This window comes from Schistocerca gregaria, chromosome 3 (genome assembly GCF_023897955.1).
Source record: "Schistocerca gregaria isolate iqSchGreg1 chromosome 3, iqSchGreg1.2, whole genome shotgun sequence".
Taxonomy (NCBI): Eukaryota; Metazoa; Arthropoda; class Insecta; order Orthoptera; family Acrididae; genus Schistocerca; species Schistocerca gregaria.
The window spans coordinates 596249373-596269368 of NC_064922.1; the positions used below are offsets into that span (position 1 = coordinate 596249373).

The 19996-nt window shown below is 40.3% G+C and overlaps 1 protein-coding gene across 2 annotated transcripts in view; it reads right to left on the reverse strand.

The window, feature by feature from the left end:
- LOC126354201 (cilia- and flagella-associated protein 251-like) overlaps positions 1 to 17377 on the reverse strand; it is a 53788-nt gene extending 36411 nt beyond the window's left edge. The window contains exons 1-2 of one of the 2 annotated variants that reach the window (XM_050003657.1): positions 17216 to 17377; positions 16898 to 17133 (exon numbers count right to left, since the gene is read on the reverse strand). The gene's annotated coding sequence lies outside the window, so the exon portion shown is untranslated. The remainder of the gene's footprint in view (positions 1 to 16897; positions 17134 to 17215) is intronic. The other variant, XM_050003658.1, reaches the window with a different exon arrangement.
- Between the last annotated feature and the right edge of the window lie 2619 nt (positions 17378 to 19996).

The window sequence follows — 19996 nt, forward strand, 5'->3', positions numbered from 1 at the left end:
ATACATCCTAAGTTAGGAACGTGATTATGAGACCCATTAGTACCTAAACTATGTAGTTGTGTAGACGACCTCCCACACCATACCGGCAGTGTCGAGAATGTCAATAGTGCTGCTACCTCCTGTCACTAAATATTTTTGAGTCAAGCATTGTCACTGCCAGAACCACAGTGCCCTTATAAAGACGGCGCCCGAGGCCATAAACAATCTACTTACTTCAGCTACGTATTATTCAGATGCCACTAGGAAGCTAACCCCTCTACGCCTATAGCCACGGAGCAGATTACGAAATAGACACTGATTCTGGTTGGACTCGGCACTGACTCTGAGAACCTAATTTCTTGTAGGATTCAAAATGCATGCAAAACACTGTCTCGTAAAAACCAGATTCCAGATGCAATGTCACGAACTCGTCTGGGTTGCAATCCATACGCAGGTCTGCAACAGTGAGTCGCAGCTTTGCGTCGCAGTGCGAAACGGGCTTCAGACTACTGCGGGGTACGCTTTCATAATCTCCGGCTATCTCTTTGTCGGAAGTAAACACAGTGATGCAACCTATCTCAAGTCTTCTCTTACTTTGCCAGGTAAAACATAGCGCAATATTGGTATCCGTGTTAGACTTACTCTGAATAAAGTATAGCAAAACTATATTGATGATTTTGAAGCTATGTTCATGTACAGCTAAATAAGTGACGTGAGCAGTTCACAAATATATATACATTTCCTGCTACTGAAGGTACTTCATAATAATTGAGAAGAAACGTATATTGCGAAATATAAATTACATTAATTCAGTCGCAAATAGACATAACGTGATCTTAACTAATACTTGTAATGTTACATTTTTTCGACTTTTTTTTTTTCAAAAATGTGTTTTGATGTGCCTCTTGCTCTTTAATACGCTCGCTTCAGACAGTTTTTTCTTCCTTCAGGAGTCATGTCACCGGGTAAAAAATCATAGAAAGATACTTTTTGGTCATGGGGTTTTACCATAATAGTTTATAAAAGCTAATGAGAAACCTCTACATGTTCTGTGCAGTGAGGTGCTAACAGCAACCATTTAAAAAACCGTTTAAAAAAGAAGTCATGCAGAGTTTGCAGGGAAGACATTGAATTCTTCGAAAGCAAAGATATTACACTGAAAAGTTAACGTATGGATTCTTCGCGCTATTTTTTTTTTCAGTCAACGGAAGGTGGTCTTAAAGTTTCATCGCTGTTGAAGTCGCTGAAACCATGAAACATCTTACAATAGGACAGGATTTCATCAAGATTTCCTTACTACTTGCTGTGAAGTTAGTTCTAGGAGAGCATCGTGTGGAAAGAATAAACATTATGTCTTGTCATGTAAGGATGACTTCTTGACTTGTGCATTATTAAGCTTGAGGCTGTTCGAAACGAACGAAGGCACTCCGAGCTGGGGAATCAGACACAACGCAGAGAGCAGGAAAAATTGACAGCGGTTAGGTTATCAGAGGTAAACGGTAACGGCAGAAGCCTGCGAAGCTATAAACGGTCCGGGCAGCTGTTCCAGAATACAAGTTTCACTTCAGAGAATTACGTAACTGGTAACTTCATACACGGCCTGGTCGTTGTTGTAAGGTGTAACATTAGAAGATGGTCTCAGGTACGTCGTAGCACAGGCAGCAAGCTTGATACTTGCTCCGGAAACCAGCGACGTCAGTGGATTACAGAGAGATAGGAAATGAGTAAAGCTGCTGAAACAGCTGCATCAACTCACGAGAGGCCTCCAAATGGGACCAAGTGACGTAAAAAAAAATATTGTTGGCAGCCATAATAGGACGGGCAGTGACGTCTAGATTTCACCTGAATGCTGTTGTTACCAAACTTGAAGCTTGCCAATATAAAAGCCAGGAACATCCCCATCTATATAGTAGGAGAGGGTGAGGGATCTGAATATGCTTGGCCAGAGGTACAAGGGAGGTACAGAGCCGTACATCAGATTGGCCGATGACTGTGGTAGTTAGTCTGAAGGAAATAAATAATTGTAAATTTATTCAGATACTTGAGTCCTCAGAATCTGCTGCGAGTAATCCATCGAGCCCCAAAATCCATGCCTCTCGTGCATTCTCTGCGGCAGTGATACACTGGAAGTCTGTCTTTCTGCATTTGCTCCTAAATGCTCGGAAATTGCAGACTGACCTTAAGCCATTTTTCTGTCTCTCCTTGACAACTAGCGGCATGTTTACTATCGTGGGACCCTTAACTGATATGCAAGTTAGAGGGCAGAATCGCAACGTTATTCAGGTCACACCCAAGTGGGTTTATAGTGAACCTGCACAAGGTGTGTAATGCAATTTTATAATGGCCCCGATACAAATCCTACGTGGGGTGGCTAGCCTCTCATATTATTTATTCATTAAATTACATTATCAAAGTTTCACTCCAGAAACGACGATGAGAAAGCTTTCTGGTGAGTGTGACTGTTTAATAGATAAACGCTGTTCTAAGAATTTATAATTACATTTATTTTTACTTTAACAGAACACAAAACTGATCACGAATTCGTACAATGAATAGTCACGTACATTAATGTAAAATCAACATGTAAAAAGTCCTCATTTGATAGAGGTGTCGGTGAGAAACTAGTGCAAACGACAATGAATGGATCTAGTGTGCTTTTCTACTACGAGAAGGGGAAGCAAAACGAACAAGTGAAATGCATAACATTTCAAGTTATATGTATAACAAGTATAAAAAGCGAAATGTAGAATAAGTGGGTAATCGGATGCAGTACCACGATATGACCTAATGAGGCAAAGTGATTCTATGGATGCCATTGCTGAGTAATCTCAAATCGAGTTTTTAGAGGAGCTGCGTATATTACCGACAATACGGCGCAAGAAGGCGTGCTGACGACGGCTGCAATCTGTCGTCGGCTGCGCTGCATGGAGATGGTCTCCGCCTTGGAGACCGGTCGAAGCACGCACGCGAAAGGAAAAAAAAGCCTAAGTGTTTGTCGCGATGGCCGGATAAGTGAAACTTGCATGAAATTACTCTGCAGCAAGGGCGGCAGAGCACGCGACCGACTCTTGCAGCGGCCAGGAATCCTCTTCCGCGCCGTGCCTAGACAGCGCGCTCTCTGCTTGTGCCAGAACTCGGCCAGTCGTCGCCAATAAACTAAACTTTCGCTTACAATAAACTGTCTAGATTCCCACAAGCGTAATCCGCCAGACTAGGCACAAAACGTTCCTTCCCACCAATTACCGACGAAGACTGCTAACATATGCTGACGTAACGTCGAAAGGCATATCATAGCCTCCGCCAGAGCTTTGCGCGGAAAACTTACTGACGGTGAGTGTCAACGAAATATGAGATTTGAGGTGCTTTGTGTCGCGCCTTTTTGTCGGCTATCCCATGGTGTTCCGCAACCATTTCTCTGAAGCGTCCCAGACAACAGCACAGCCGTGTCGTCGAGTTGGCGCTTTCCAATGTAAAAAATGAGGCATTCGTGGGAAAACTGCCCACAGCCAATGTTAAATAGCGAGCTTCCGTCTCTCTGGCCCCTGAGACCAGGCATCAAAAGAGAAAGCCGCTAGCCAGAGGACGTGACTCTAAGCGCAATATCTCAGTGACTGGACATCCTCCCACCTCCTGCATGCTTTGCGTAACAGTGTAATAAGACATCGAAATGACATTAATACGCATGTATGAAAATTCATATTTTAGAAAGGCAAGGTAGGCTGTTTTTTTGGGGCCTGAATAAGTGTATGAAGGGCTCAGAGGGCTTGCCACCTTGCATCTAGTGCCAAGACACAAGGATTTCTTTCTAACAACACAATCAGAAGAGGTATCATAGACAAGAGATTCGGTATTTTGAACACATACTCAACGAAATAAAATCAGGTCACTGATTTGTTACATGAATTGAGCTACTTGTTCCCTGCTTCTTGTCTATATTCCACGCGTAAAAGACGACGGCCTGGAAGAATAATACTTATTCACGGAATCACTGGGCGCCACTACATCTACATGTACATCTACATTTATACTCCACAAGTCACCCAACGGTGTGTGGTGGAGGGCAGTGTACGTTTCGCTGTCATTACCTCCCTTTCCTGTTCCAGTCGCGTATGGTTCGCGGAAAGAACGACTGCCGGAAAGCCTCTGTGCGCGCTCGAATCTCTCTAACTTTACATTCGTGATATCCTCGCGAGGTATAAGTAGGGGGAAGCAATATATTCGATACCTCATACAGAAACGCACCCTCTCGATACCTGGACAGCAAGCTACACCGCGATGCAGAGCGCCTCTCTTGCAGAGTCTGCCACTTGGGTTTGCTATACATCTCCGGAACACTGTCACGCTTACCAAATAACCCTGTGACGAAACGCGCCGCTCTTCTTTGGATCCTCTCTATCTCCTCTGTCAACCAGACCTGGTACGGAACCCACACTGATGAGCAATACTGAAGTATAGGTCGAACGAGTGTTTTGTAAGCCACCTCCTTTGTTGATGGACTACATTTTCTAAGGACTCTCCCAATGAATCTCAACCTGGCACCCGCCTTACCAACAATTAATTTTATATGATCATTCCACTTCAAATCGTTCCGTACGCATACTCCCAGATATTTTACAGAAGTAACTGCAACCAGTGTTTGTTCCGCTATCATATAATCATACAATTAAGGATCCTTCTTTCTGTGTATTGGCAATACATTACATTTGTCTATGTTAAGGGTCAGTTGCCACTCCTTGCAACCAGTGCCTATCCGCTGCAGATCTTCCTGCATTTCGCTGCATTTTTCTAATGTTGCAACTTCTCTGTGTGCTACAGCATCATCCGCGAAAAGCCGAATGGAACTTCCTACACTATCTACTAGGTTTTTTATATATATTGTGAAAAGCAATGGTCCCATAACACTCTCCTGTGGCACGCCAGAGGTTACTTTAACGTCTGTAGACGTCTCTCCATTGAGAACAACATGCTGTGTTCTGTTTGCTAAAAACTCTTCAATCCAGCCACACAACTGGTCTGATATTCCGTAGGCTCTTGCTTTGTTTATCAGGCGACAGTGCGGAACTGTATCGAACGCCTTCCGGAAATCAAGGAAAATAGCATCTACCTGGGAGCCTGTATCTAATATTTTCTGGGTCTCATGAACAAATAAAGCGAGTTGGGTCTCACACGATAGCTGTTTCCGGATCCATGTTGATTTCTACAGAGTAGATTCTGGGTTTCCAGAAACGACATGATTCGCGAGCAAAAAACATGTTCTAAATTTCTACAACAGGTCGACGTCAGAGATATAGGTCTATAGTTTTGCGCATCTGCTCGACGACCCTTCTTGAAAACTGGGACTACCTGTTCTCATTTTCAATCATTTGAAACCTTCCGTTCCGCTAGAGACCTGCGGCACACGGCTGTTAGAAGGGGGGCAAATTCTTTCGCGTACTCTGTGTAGAGTCGAATTGGTATCCCGACAGGTACAGTGGACTTTCCTCTCTTGAGTGATTTCAGTTGCTTTTCTCTTCCTTAGACACTTATTTCGATGTCAGCCATTTTTTCGTTCGTGCAAGGATTTAGAGAAGGAACTGCTATGCGGTCTTCCTCTGTGAAACAGCTTGGGAAAAAGGTGTTTAGTATTTCAGCTTTACGCGTGTCATCCTCTGCTTCAATGCCATCATCATCCCAGAGTGTCTGGCGTAGGTGTTTTCTGAACAATGAAGAATTTTGTTGATAAAAGTAAAATACATTGGCCGAATTTGGTAGGTGTATGTACAGACGAAGCACCTTCCATGTGGGACGTTCACTCTAGATTAGGCATATTGATTAAAGAAGTTTTACCAAACACTGCATTTAGCCAGTGCATTATAACATTATATACACTCCTGGAAATTGAAATAAGAACACCGTGAATTCATTGTCCCAGGAAGGGGAAACTTTATTGACACATTCCTGGGGTCAGCTACATCACATGATCACACTGCCAGAACCACAGGCACATAGACACAGGCAACAGAGCATGCACAATGTCGGCACTAGTACACTGTATATCCACCTTTCGCAGCAATGCAGGCTGCTATTCTCCCATGGAGACGATCGTAGAGATGCTGGATGTAGTCCTGTGGAACGGCTTGCCATGCCATTTCCACCTGGCGCCTCAGTTGGACCAGCGTTCGTGCTGGACGTGCAGACCGCGTGAGACGACGCTTCATCCAGTCCCAAACATGCTCAATGGGGGACAGATCCGGAGATCTTCCTGGCCAGGGTAGTTGACTTACACCTTCTAGAGCACGTTGGGTGGCACGGGATACATGCGGCGTGCATTGTCCTGTTGGAACAGCAAGTTCCCTTGCCGGTCTAGGAATGGTACAACGATGAGTTCGATGACGGTTTGGATGTACCGTGCAGTATTCAGTGTCCCCTCGACGATCACCAGAGGTGTACGGCCAGTGTAGGAGATCGCTCCCCACACCATGATGCCGGGTGTTGGCCCTGTGTGCCTCGGTCGTATGCAGTCCTGATTGTGGCGCTCAACTGCACGGCGCCAAACACGCATACGACCATCATTGGCACCAAGGCAGAAGCGACTCTCAATGCTGAAGACGACACGTCTCCATTCGTCCTTCCATTCACGCCTGTCGCGACACCACTAGAGGCGGGCTGCACGATGTTGGGGCGTGAGCGGAAGACGGCCTAACGGTGTGCGGGACCGTAGCCCAGCTTCATGGAGACGGTTGCGAATGGTCCTCGCCGATACCCCAGAAGCAACAGTGTCCCTAATTTGCTGGGAAGTGGCGGTGCGGTCCCCTACGGCACTGCGTGGGATCCTACGGTCTTGGCGTGCATCCGTGCGTCGCTGCGGTCCGGTCCCAGGTCGACGGGCACGTGCACCTTCCGCCGACCACTGGCGACAACATCGATGTACTGTGGTGACCTCACGCCCCACGTGTTGAGCAATTCGGCGGTACGTCCACCCGGCCTCCCGCATGCCCACTATACGCCCTCGCTCAAAGTCCGTCAACTGCACATACGGTTCACGTCCACGCTGTCGCGGCATGCTACCAGTGTTAAAGACTGCGATGGAGCTCCGTATGCCACGGCAAACTGGCTGACACTGACGGCGGCGGTGCACAAATGCTGCGCAGCTAGCGCCATTCGACGGCCAACACCGCGGTTCCTGGTGTGTCCGCTGCGCCGTGCGTGTGATCATTGCTTGTACAGCCCTCTCGCAGTGTCCGGAGCAAGTATGGTGGGTCTGACACACCGGTGTCAATGTGTTCTTTTTTCCATTTCCAGGAGTGTAGTTATATCTTTGGCAGTGAAAACACTTCCTCCTTATCTGTTGAACGTACTCACTCATGTAGTAATAACTGTAACAACGGCAGAGGTTCTGAAAGAGTTGTGCAAAGAAATTGGAGCCAAAATGATGTGTTTTTGGTCTACACAGAAGTAAGATGGCTATCACGTGGCAAATTGTATCATAGAGTTCTCGAGATTCGACACGAAATTTCTTTGTTTTTGGAAAGGGCGAAGTCGGAAAAACAGAAAGATTCACATACAAAAACAGTAGATAACATATTTATTTCCAAGGTGACATATCTTGCAAGGATAAATGGTGAATATTTTGACAGCACAGGACAAAGTTCCCAGTTTTCCTCATGGATTGGAGCTTTACCAACGTAGGGCTGAAGTTCAGGACATTTCGATTTTCCCAGTACTGATAGCAAAGCTCGACGCTCACACAGTGAAACATGCTCAGTCACACATGAAATGAGTCATCACTTATCAGCAGTAAGAAATTCTACCAGTACAGATAACTACTTTGATGAACTGCAGAATCGACAAATAATTGCCTCGGTCTTAAGATACTGAAGTTCAAACAAAAACAGAATTTCTTAGACGATGTGAAGACAAGAGACTGAAAACAGGTTTACCAAAAACAGAACTAGCAACATTTAGGAGAAATATTGGTGAAGAGTATGCAGTATCATGTGAAAAAGCTTTAAGAGTAGTGATTCTAAAAGCAAGGAACCGACTGAACTTTTTACACGATTACGATGTTGAAAATGAAATATTATATGTTTCTAGTACTTATAAAAATAGGACTGTTCAAATATCTTTTCACTGTAAAATTTAATAAGGTACGAAATGCTGTTGCGCGGTATTGACTATTATATGATGTAGTTCACGAGTAATGGCCTCAGAGAAGTTGGGAACCACTGATCTAGTACAACACTCTGAGCCGGCCGCGGTGGTCTTGCGGTTCTAGGCGCTGCAGTCTGGAACCGCGGGACTGCTACGGTCGCAGGTTCGAATGCTGCCTCGGGCATGGATGTGTGTGATGTCCTTAGGTTAGTTAGGCTTAAGTAGTTCTAAGTTCTAGGGGACTGATTACCTAAGATGTTAAGTCCCATAGTGCTCAGAGACATTTGAACCATTTAAACAACACTCTGAAACAGCTCAGAACATCCCACTGTCTCTTAATTTAAATATGCTGAAAATTTGCGGAACATTTTAAAAACTTACACCTACGTTAAGAGCTATGAGCGTTTGTTGAGTAGAGGAGATGGGTTTCACAGAAGTGTTGATAGCTCCTCAGGTATGCATTTTAGAGCCCATGTGTACTAGATTTTTTTTTTCTTGTTTTGATCCATACTACCGCCTCCGAAAGTTGCCTGCCCTACAATCTCAGCAACAACAGTACCGTTACCTTTTTTTTTTTCAGTGTCAGAGTTATGAGAACAATTTTTCGCTGATAACTTTCGCCTCATTCGTTTCTGTACCAGTGTCTCTTACTTGACCTTGATACATTTATCCTTCCCCATCATGCCGGAAAGTTTGTAACACGATCAAGGAATTATCCTGTATATATACACATGTACAGGAGTCGGCACCTATAGCTTCGACTCTCTGTAGTGGCGTTGGTTGATGTTTCCGAACACGGGTTCCTATTCTCATTTTGTCCCTCTAGACACCTTCTACATCCCATCGAAGTCTGTTCGTGTAATTATTTAACAGTTTCCAGGAAAGTAAAATTAGTATGTCTCAACAGAACATTAGGGGACTGAAAACAAGGTAAATGAGCTCCTTGTACGTCTCGAAGAGCTACCAAGGTTAGAGACTAGCATCATTTTCGTGTAGAGTAACGTGGGAAAAGGACGAGTTGTAACAATGTAAATGTTGGACACAAAGTCAATAATGTTCATACAAGCAGTTTTTGTGAAAATTAGAGCCTAGAAGCATGTGCTTGTGAACTGTTTCTGTAGAATACTTCCACTGTAACTGTAACAGTCTAAAGATCCCCTCTAGGAAACTTACAGTTATTTATGAGGAATCTAGATACATTATTGAGCTGCCAGACAAGAAGAAATCGTTAGATGTATGTGGTGATTTCAATGTGTTATAGATTTCTTAAAAAATTGTGACAAGAGAAATGGACTCAAATCATTGTTTGACCGTTTCAGTCTGACCTCAGTGGTTGGAAATTTTCCATTTCGCATGCAGGAAGGTAGCAGAACCCCAAATGATAACTTTTTTTACACAGGCTGCAGATTGAAACAATTAATGTGTGCCCATTTGCTAATGGGCTATCTGATCATAATGCACAGTTAATGGAAATAAACAATGTGGGATTTTACAGCTGTGAGACATGTTCATACAATGCAATGAGGCTTATTAATGAGGACAGGGTACACTGTTTTAAGAATGAGTTAAAAGAGGTACTGCGGAATGAGATATATGTAGAAAGAGATGCTGATGTGAAATTTGGTATATTCCGTCGAATATGTGAGTCAGTATTTGGAAACAGCTTTCCATTATCGAGAAAGTACATTAAGAAAACAACTAAACCATAGATAACTAAATGGGTTAAACCTTAATGTAAGAGGAAAAGGGGAATTTGTATAGAGACCAGAATAAGTCAAGATCCGAAATTACTAGCATTCTATAAAAAATTCTGTGATATTTTAAGGAAAGTCATTATAACGTTCAGAAATAAGAAAAGAAATTAATAATACAGATATTAAGATCAAAACTATATGGGGTATTGTGAAATGGGAGACAGGATAGCCAGTTAGTGTACAAGATACCAACGAGTTCAACTAAATGGCAGAGTTATCAGTGATAACTCGTAAGTTGCAAGTATTTTTAATAATAATTTTATAAATGTAGCAGCAAAAATAGGATTAAATGATTCCATTGACAAAGCAAGAGAATATATTAAAAATATCGTTTCACATAACTTTAAACAACTATAAAAACACCTAAACCCTTCACTGAAATTAAAAGAATTGTAGAAATTCTAAAAAACAAAAGCTCATACAGTGTTGATAGAATTTCAGATGTAATTTTGAAAGAGAATTTTAAATTGACAAGCAATGTCCTTAGTAATACAGTATATGCAACGTATTACACGCACAGGCGATTTTTCCAGACAGCTTACAATATGCAGCAGTTAAGCCTCCTTATAAGAAAGGTGCTAAGAAATACTTAAATAATTATCATCCAGTTTCCTTACCGATGTATTTTTGCAAAATATTCGAAAGAGTATTGTAGTCCTGCATTTAAATAGAAACAACTTAATAAGTACATCACACTTAGGATTCCAAAAGGGCTGCTTTACTGAGAATGCTATGCATACATTCACTCACTAAATATTACAATCCTTAAATAATAACAAATAATAAATTTTGTGATCTCGCCAATGTGTTTGATTGTGTAGTTCATGTTACTCTCTTTAAAAAAAACTTAGAAAAACTTAACTGAAGAATTTACAAAACTGGTTTGAATTATACTTAACAAACTGAATGAGAAAACACATGCTGAATAACTGAAACAACTTTGAAAGGAGAGAAAATTTTAATAAATGGCAAGAAATCGTGAAGGGAGTTCTGCAAGGTGCAGTTCTGGGTCCACTCTTATTTCTTATATATATGACTGACTTTCAATTTAAAGCTCATCGAGCAGAACTGACTCATTCTGCAAACAATACTAGTGTTGTAATAAATCCTATTAGGGAGAAAGCAATAGAAGAGACTGTTACTGAGTTTTCCAATGTACTGTTGAGTGGTTTTTTGTGAATGGAGTCTCGCTTGATTTTGTGAAAACACACTGTATATGGATCTGTACAACAAATAGCTGCACACCAGCAACTGATATAACACATGAAAAGACGTCAGTAAATAGGGCAGAATGGTCCAATTTTTAGATTTACATATTATGAAAGATTTGAACTGGAAGAAGCATTTTACTGGGCTGCTCAAACAGTTGAGCTCAGCTGCTTTAACTCCTCTTATAGTTGCTATTCTTTTAAACCAATGAATGAACCACCTCATACATTTTGCTTATTTCCGCACAGTAACGTCTTATGCAATAATTTTCTGGGTAACTCATCACTTAAAAAGAAAGTACTGATCGCATGAAAGAGAACAGCATCAGAGAGTTTCATCATTGGCACAAACGATAGATTCGTCTTGCTACCTCAGTCAGCAAATGAAGAGGCTCAAGTAGTTGTAAGTGTAGTCAGCAGTCAACAGACTTTCACTAAGAAACGAACTGTTGCAAAAAGTAGAAAATAGGAGGAACGTTATGTTGTTAGGCACTAGCCATGGAAGAGGTGTTGACCAGATCTTGCAGGAAAAAACAGGTGACAGGTACCCAGGTCACGAGTATTTTCAAGCCCAGCACATGTCTTAGCCAATTGGTAGAGGATGTAGGATCATAGTATGTTTTACAAAGCAGGATCATGTTGTGGTAGTGGGTGGAGCAGGAAACAGTATCGATAGGGATCAGGGCTACATTATTGAATGTGAGCTGGTAAAAATAGCATCTCCAACGAACCATACAAATGTTGACTTGGTTCCCACTTTATTGCCGTATGACTGGCCCCAACTGAACAACTCTATCAGGACGCTCAATATGGAGCTAGATCAGCTGCTTTGGGTGGCTACTTTGTCAGGCATAAGTTTGGTTCCCGTTGATGTTATTGGTATTTGGGACTTCAAGAGACATGACCAGCATCTCAATAGGAAATGTAAGTGTAAACTGTCTGGGATGATAGCAAAATCTTTAAGGGGGCACTGAAACTCATGGGAGTACTTTTTTAGGCTAAGATCAGTGTCCAGTCGTCCCACATTGATTGAAATTAAGCTTAATGAGAAGTTCAGACAGGCAGGTACTAGAGATGTGAAAATATCACAAGATTCTAGTGACAGTAAAGTGGAAAATAATGTTAATATGTCACAAGATTCACACAAAAGTACAGTGAAAAATAATGTTAATATATAGCATCAGAATATCAGGAAATTAAAAGACAAAGTAGATGAGCTTCTTGTTTGTTTAGAAGATTTAGAAACTGAGGGTGGAATAGATGTACTACGCCTGTCTGAACAACATATAGTCAGAGGTATCCAAATGGTAAATGTACATGAATATAATCCTTCAGCACATGTAACTAGAGACACTATAGAGAGAGGATAAGTTCCCATACATGTTAAAATCTGTCATATCGTCAAAAATTAGGAAACTAAAATTTTTTGCATATATCAACATATAGAAGCATGTGCACTTGAGCTTATACTAAATAATGGCACTTTTATAAATGTAGTGATGTATAGGAACCCACTGGGGAATTTTCAACTATTTATGAAAAACTTGAAATCTTTGTTGTACTACTTACAATTAGGAAAGCAAATTTGTGAGGATTTCAACGTAGATTTTCTGAAAGAGTCTGATAGATAGCTTGACCTTGAAGTATTACTTAGTTCTTTCAATTTGACATCAGTTATTGATTTTACTACTCGGGTGGTACAGGAAAGCAGCACACTGATAGATAACGTTTTCATAGACCGAGATAAATTTAATCAAATAAAACCTTTTCCGGTTAAGGATGGTCTGTCTGATCATGATGCACAGCTAGTTACAGTATATGATATAGCTCCATATATTAATGCAAAACAGTCCTCCAAAACAGTGCATTCCATAATGATTTAACAATTCAGAATTTTAGGAAATCTTGCAAAAGTTAAACTGGGCTGAGATGTACAGGGAACATGATGCTAATTTAAAATTTAACCTATTTCATGATACCTTTGTGAGTATATTTTCAAACAGATTCCCTACGAAAACAGTGTAATATAATTGTAAGAAATCATGTAAAAAGCCATGGCTTACTAAAGGGAATAAAATATCTTGTAAACAGAAAAGGGAACTGTATCTTATAACTAGGAGCAATAATGATCCCAAAACACTGAAACATTATGAAAAAACTACTGCACTGTGTTAAGAAAAGTTATTAAAAAGTCTAGAAGTATGTGCATTATGTCTGATAATAAAATTAAAACAATTTGGAATGTTGTAAAAAGGGAAACAGGGCAACTGAGAGCACAGGAAGACTGTATTTCTATCAAACACAACAAAAAGTTTGTTAACAAGAAGTCAGAAGTAGAAAACATTTTTGATAATCATTATTAAGTGTTGTAGAGAAAATAGGATCTAGGTATGCATTAGAAAATGCAAGGCAGTATATAGAAGAGGAAGTACCCATGCAATTTGATAAATTCGAAATTCAACCCACCCCTCCTACTGAAATAAGCAAAATAATAAATTCACTCAAAAGTAAAAGCTCACATGGAATTGATGGCATTTTCAACAGAGTAATAAAAGCTTGTTCCCAACAAATAAGTATGATTCTCAGCCACATATGTAGTAGCTCACAGAAATGGCATTTTTCCAGACAGACTGAAATACACTATTATTAAACCATTGCTTGAAAATGGGATACATCTGATGCTAACAACTACCTTCCAATCTCAATCTCACTTCTGACAGCTTTTTCCAAATTATTGAAAAAGTAATGTATTCAAGAGTAGCATCACATATTTGTAAAAATGAAATACTAACAAAATATCAATTTGGTTTTCTGAAAGGCTTTTCAACAAAAATCCTATACAAGCTTTCACTGATCAAATATTAAATACACTGAATAACCAAACATCACCCATTGTGATATTTTGTGATCTCTCAACGGCTTTTGATTGTGTGGATCATGAAACTCTTCTACATAAGCTTAAGCATTGTGGTATGTGTGGGACAGTGCACAAATGCTTTAATTCATACTTAACTGAAAGAATGCAGAATGTTGAAATTAACATTATAGATAGTCTGCAAAACCCAGCAAGTCCGCTAACTGGGGAGGTATCAAGAATGGTGTCCCACAGAGTTCAGTCTTGGGTTCCTTATTGTTATCAATAGACTTGCCACTTTATTTTCATGAAGATGCAAAGCTAGTTTTTTTTGCTGATGATACAAGACCCAAAAGCAAGAATCAGCTGAAGAAATTGCAAATAATGTCTTTCAGAAAATTATTATGTGGTTCTCTGCAAATGGACTCTCACTAAATTTTGAGAAAACACAGTTTACACAGTTCTGTAGAGTAAATAGAATAACACCACTGATAAATATAGACTATGAACGGAAGTCTGTTGCTAAGCCGGAATACTCTAAATTTCTCAGTGCATGCATTCATGAGAAATTGATTTGGATGAAACACATCTGCTGAAACGGTTAGGTTCAACTACTTATGCTACTGGAGTGATTGAAAATTTTGGTGATAAACATATCAGTAAATTAGCCTACTGTGCCTATTTTCATTCACTCCTTTCATATGGCATCATATTTTGGTGCAATTAGTCATTAAGAGAGAAAGTATTCATTGCACAAAAGCATGTAATCAGAATAATAGCTGGAGCCCAGCCAAGATCAGCTTGCAGACATTTATTTAAGGAACTTGGGATATTCACAGTACCTTCGCAATACATACATTCATTTATGAAATTTGTCATTAATAATCCATCCCAGTTCAAAAAATAACAGCAAAGTGCATAGCTACAACACTAGAAGAAAGGATGATATTCATTATTCTGGATTAAATCTCACTTTGGGGAAAAGGGGTGAATTATGCTGCCACAAAAATTCTTGGTCATTTGCCAAATAGTATTAAAAGTCTGACAGATAGCCAACCAAAATTTAAAAGCAAATTAAAATTATTTTGGAATGACAACTCCTTCTACTCAATGGATGAATTCTAAGATACGAAGTAGTAATTGCAAAAAAATAATTAATTAATTCACTCATTATATGTGTAAAGAAAACTTATGTTAAAGTGACACATTCCACATCATAACAAACTGTCATATTCATGATCTATGGAACAATGATTATTGTATATATATGTATGTACGCGAGCTGTAAGAATAATATGGTGTTCACCCACTGTCGTCATGTAGGCACCTCTTCAACGAATCAGGCATTTTATCTGCACCATCACAACACATCTATTCCCTAATGATACTCGTCGAAAACAATGCACCACAATTTGAGCACTATCTACAACACTAAAGTAAATACTGACCCTTATTAACCATTATTTTTAAAGCTGTCAGTGTACAGAAAGGAGTTCAATATGCAGCAAAAAAAATCTTTTATCATTTGCCTATTACCATAAAATGTCTGACAGGTTGCAAAGCAAGTCTGTAATCTAACCGAAATAATTTATCCTAGAGAATTTCATCTATTCCACAGAAGAATTTTTATGTAGACAATGGTAGATTGTAAAATAGCAAGTTATTAAGTTGTAGTTTCATAATTAGGACATAACAATTATGTGTTCTTTAAGGTGTTTCGGTAAAAGAATCGTTAAAATGATCGAAGGATCATACAACTGACAAATAAATTTTATACTTAGTGTTCATGTAGACTGAGAAGAGATATATTAGTAAGATAGTAACTGCTTAAGTCTACCGTAAAGGAAATCGAGTACATGCTGCTTTACATATGTCAACACATTCAAATAGTTTTATTCCCAAAGAACATAAAAAATATCTTTCTCTCACAGAAAATGAGTAGGCTCTATCATACTGTTGTTATTAATTGTACCTCCTCTAGTAACCTGCAAAGAAGAGCTAACGCCCGTTATATTTTGATTTTAAAACATAGTACGCCAGGACCCAATATGACACTGCACTTTATTTTACGAGATATGCGTGAAATATTAACAGGCCCATAATTTAATTTGCCATCAACATGTACAGTACAGCATTTAGTGCAGCTATTTCCTACTCACACTAATTAATAATGCTGCTAAAAAGAAATGGATTATTTTTTTCGTGTTTATTTGCGTTGTAGGCAGGCCTTGCAGATTAAATATATGCTGTTCCCTGTGGAAAAAAGGCCACAGCTACATTTACGACCCAGCGTATCTGCTCATTTCACAAATATTTCGACCCTATTGTTTCCACAGACTGTCAAAGAGTACCCCAGAATCGTAACGTTAGTAGTGTCTTAACGTTCCCGAGTCTCTGAAGGCATGCTTTACGAGAAATGCACCGATAATTTCCAGAATCCTTCGAGATATGCTTTGTCATTTTCCATCTGCACCGTATAGTGTACTGTCCTTGGTGTTTAATAAGCAATATCGTATCTTAGCTCATCACATTTGCTACTCATCCTAGGCGAAGAACGTTGTTACATCGTACCTTAACAGCACAGCTCTACCAAACGATGTCAGCGATGCATTTCATATTATTATTTTCCTTAACCAATGTTTTTCATTAAATCATACTTGCCTATCAATTACTTTTCCGTGGCAGTGGAATAGTAATTAGCCAAGAGAAGACTTAAATTTAACCTAAAACGAAAGACTCGTCACCAGACATCTGAAGCTATGAATACTATTTACATTAGGCTAAATTTATTGTTCAACAAGCAGATTATGAGAAGAAATTAACGGTTTCAGTATTCTAAAACTCAATGTAAGACGCATTCAATATTGATCAAGTTGTTTTGTTAGCTATTCGCATTTATTAAATCATTCAGATTTATGTGTATATCTAGTTACAATTTCATTGTATCTAGATAAGAATGTTCATAGTATTACCTGTATTGTTTGTAAAATTTATGGTCGACTTTGTTTCTGTTGTCTTTCAGTCGATTAATTTTTCAATATTTGAAACCACTGTTTACTTGTGCGTCATGCTTTATTTCTCAGCACCCTGTGAAGTCTTTCAAATAATAGCGTATTCACAAACTCTTCCTGATTAATAGCCATTCAGCGTTGTTTCTTCCAGCACCTGTCAATTTGTTACTGAATAATCGCTAATGGAAACACAGCACCTACGTTACGTTACGAAGCAATCAATTACACTGTTTACTATATTTTCACAACAAATACAATAGATTGAACGAGGCTTCTTACATGTACTTGTAGAAGTGTTGCAGTCTTTTGACAAACCTTTTAAGGTGAGAGGAATAGCTATTTCACTAAATGTGTGCACACATGCTGACCAGACGCAACAGCCGCTGATAGGGGACGATGTATCGCTCCGTTCCGTTATAACAGTGAGACGTAAACAAACAACGAGCGAAAAGGCAAAGAGACAACACACTTTGTGTTCGCCCGAATAATAAAATATCTTTGACAGGCATTGCGTGTATGTGCCTTTAAGAGCACCCACACGAACGACGGATCTGAGCGATTCGTTGCCTGCGATATCGCCTGCAGTCGGTCGTTCGCCTGGACGTCCCAAACACGGCCAGTTTTCCAAGAAGTTTCAAACTGTATAATAAATGTCACTGCGTCGAGAAGTTCCGCTATGTAAAATGAACCTCTGCTTTTAGTATCAGTTGCAGGTGATTTCCGTATTCCCGAGGATACTTGCGAAACACAAATTAGAAGTAAACTATAGTTATGATTTATTAATCCGGTTCTGAAACACTTTTCTGGATCTATAAGTTACTTTGTAGAATATATGACGTTTTTCTCTGACAGCAAATGGGTTGTGTACATCTGTAAAGCGTGCCAATACAATTTATTCTACATTTATTAGTCCTCAGTTCCTGTTTTTATTCATTAGTCTTCAAATTTAACTCCAAGTATTTACACAGTTTACTCGATATATCTACAGAGATGATATCAATAGCAGCACTACTGATTGCCATAACTGTTGTTATAAATTGTATGAAGGAGGACCAGATTATATGAAATAACAAAGGACTTGAGTATAGCTGTGTAATAGATTTTCCCTTAACATTTCAATTAAAATATCCTCTAAACATTACAGAGTGTATCTATGTCATTCTGTTTAGAAGTTACAGACTTTAAAATCCATATAATTATTTCATAAATAATTAAAAATCATAAGAGCGAGCCCATTGTATCGCGACTATTACTATGAAATCTACTTCTATAGCACAAGCTTCAACATGCTAACCATTGCTAAGTTGGAGAGTGCATCTTATATTACATCTTATAACGGCAACTCCGGCTTCCACTTCACTACTCAGAGTAGTTCGTGGTCTCTGGATAAATATACATCGTAACGTACATTTCTTACTCGATGTGGGCAGAACTGCACATCCACGCTTAATAAATAAACCAGTCGCAGCCATATTGTCACAAACCGCTGCTAACCAGCGAGCCAGCCATACTGTGTGCACGAATCGCCGTGCTTCATCAGATTGCCTGTGATTTCCATGCGATCAGCGATTACCGACCGATTGCTGCGATCTGCGAGGATTTCGGTTGCCAATGCGACGGATCGATGCCACGCTCGTTCGTGTGTAGGGCCCTTAAGAATGTTTCAGAGAAGGCAACTGGCGCGACTAAGACGAACCAAATAAACGCAAACTGCTAAAAACAAGAGAGAGAAAAGAAAAATCCGCACTAAGTATAAAGTGTCAAATACAATTTACATGGCAGAGAAAATGGCGCGCTATGAACAAATGAAGAGAAGAAAGTAGAAAAATTCCAGACTAGCTTATTATAGATGCCGAAGTAGTTAAATGAGGCTGCTAACAGCATTAAGGGCACTACGGTCTTTAGTTCCCCTCGAAATCAAAAGTGACGCAGCTCTAATCCACATGATGGTGGACCGAAGCAGTTGTGGTCTTTTTAAGGAACTACACTGGTACCTCCCTCTAGTGATTTGGGAAAGCCTCGTAAATCTAGATCTGCACAGCTTGACTGCAAGAACTCAGCTGCTTTCCGACGCGATATAACTGACGAGCCAAAGAAGCTAATACACCTGCCTAATATCGTGAAGAGCCCCCGCGAGCACGTAGAAGGGCACGACGTGGCATGGATAGACTAATGTCAGTGTTAGTGCTGAAGGGAACTGACACCATGAATCCTGCAGGGCTGTCCATAAATCCTCAAAAATACGCCGGAGTGAAGGTCTCTTTTGAACAGAACGTTGGAAGGCATCCCAGATGTGCTCAATAACGTTAATGCCTGGCTATTTTGATGGCCAGCGGAAGTGTTTAAACTCAGAAGAGTGTTCCTGGAGCCGCTCTGTAGCAATTCTGGAAGTATGGGTTTTCGCATTGTCCTGCTGGAAGTGGCAACTCCGTTGGAATGCACAATGGACATGAATGGATGCAGGTGATCACACATGACGCATACTTACGTGTCACCTGTCAAAGTCGTATGCAGACATATCAGGCGTCCCATATCAATCCAACTGCACATGCCTCACATCATTATAGAGCATCCACTAGCTTCAACAACCCCTGCTGACAGGCAGGGTCCATGGATCCATGAGATTGTCTCAATACCCGTGCACGTCCATCCGCTCTATACAACCTGAAACGAGACTCGTCCGACCAGGCAACATGTTTCCAGTCATCAATAGTCCAAAATCGGTACTGACGGGCCCAGGCGAGGCGCAAAGCTTTATGTTGTGCAGTCATCAAGGGTACACGTGTGGTGCGTCTTCAGCTCTGAAAGTCCATATCGATGATGATTCTTTGAATGGTTCACATACTGACACTTGTTGATGGCCCAGCATTGAAATCTGTAGCAACCTGGGGAAGGGTTTTACTTCCTTCACGTTGAACGATTCTCTTCAGCCGTCGTTAGTCCCGTTCTGGCAAAATTTTTTTCCGGTCACAGCGACGTCGGAAATTTGATGATTTACCGGATTCCTGATATTCACGGTACACTAGTGAAATGGTCGTCCTGGAAAATCCTCACTTCATC